This window comes from Trichechus manatus, unplaced genomic scaffold (assembly GCF_000243295.1).
Source record: "Trichechus manatus latirostris isolate Lorelei unplaced genomic scaffold, TriManLat1.0 scaffold00072, whole genome shotgun sequence".
Lineage (NCBI taxonomy): Eukaryota > Metazoa > Chordata > Mammalia > Sirenia > Trichechidae > Trichechus > Trichechus manatus.
The window spans coordinates 7212409-7214064 of NW_004444008.1; positions in this window are offsets into that span (position 1 = coordinate 7212409).

The following is a 1656-nucleotide window of genomic DNA, read 5'->3' on the forward strand; positions in this document are numbered from 1 at the left end:
TGTTATGTCAATTGAGCTAGATGTTCCCTGAGACCATGGTCTCCACAACCCTCAGCCCAGTAATTCAGTCCCTAAGGGAGTTTGGATTTGTCCGTGGAGCTTCCTTGACTTTACCCTGAACAAGTGGTGCTGGCTTCCCCAGTATTGCGTACTACTGTCTTACCTTTCACCAAAGTTAACACTTATCTATTGTCTATTTAGTGTTTTTCCATCCCCACCCCTTCCCTCCCTTGTAAACATCAAAGATTGTTTCTTTTTGTGTATAAACCTTTTCATGAGTTTTTATAGTAGTGGTCTCAAACATTATTTGTCCTTTTGTGATTGACTTATTTCACTCACTATGATGCCCTCCAGATTCATCCATATTGTGAGATGCTTCCCAGATTCATCATTGTTCTTTAGTGTTACGCTGTACTCCACTGTGTGTATGTACCATAATTTATCCGTTCATCTGTTGATGGGCATCTAGGTTGTTTCCATGTTTTTTCTATTGTGAACAATGCTGCAATGAACATGAGTGTGCATGTGTCTATTCATGTGACGGCTTTTATTTTTGTAGGATATATTCCTAGAAGTGGGATTGCCGGATCATATGGTATTTCTATTTCTAGCTTTCTAAGGAAGCACACTATCATTATCCAAAATGGTTGTACCATTTTGCATTCCTACCAGCAGTGCATAAGAGTTCCAATCTCCCTGCAACCTCGCCAACATTTATTATTTTCTGTTTTTTTTGATTGTGCCAGTAATGCTGGGGTAAGATAGTATCTCATTGTAGTTTTGATGTGCATTTCTCTAATAGCTAGTGATTGCGAGCATTTCCTCATGTATCTCTCAGCTGCTTGAATGTCTTCTTTGGTGAAGTATCTGTTCATTTCCTTCACCCATTTTTAAATGAATTATTTGTATTTTTGTTGTTGAGGTGTTGGATTTTCCTGTAGATTTTAGAGTTTAGACCTTTGTGGGACTTGTAATAGCCAATTTTTCTTTTCCCCAGTTTGTAGGTTCTCTTTTTCCTCTTTTGGTGAAGTCTTTTGACGAGTATCAGTGTTTAATTTTTAGAAGATCCCAGTTATCTAGCTTATCTTCTGGAGTTTGTATGTTGTTAGTTATGGTTTGTATCCTTTTAATGCCCTGTATTAGCATCTCTAGCATTGATCCTATTTTTCTTCTATGATCTTTATAGTTTTTGTTTTTATATTTAGGTCTTTGATCCATTTTAAATTAGTTTTTGTATATGGTGTGAGGTTTGGGTCTTGTTTCATTTTTTTGCACTTGGACATCCAGTTTTGCTGGCACCATTTGTTAAAAAGACTGTCTTTTCCCCATTTGATGGACTTTGGGCACTTGTCGCAGATCAGGTGACAGTAGGTGGATGGATTTACATCTGGGTTCTCAATTCTATTCCATTGGTCAATATATCTGTTGTTGTACCAGTACCAGGCTGTTTTGACCACCATAGCTGTATAGTATGTTCTGAGGTGAGGTAGTGTGTGTCCTTCTACTTTATTCATCTTCTTCAATAGTGCTTTACTTATCCGAGATCTCTTCCCTTTCCATATAAGGTTAATGATTAGTTTTTCTATCTCTTTAAAGAATGTTGTTGGTATTTGGATCGAGATTGCATTGTATTTGTAGATTGCTTTGGGTAGAATT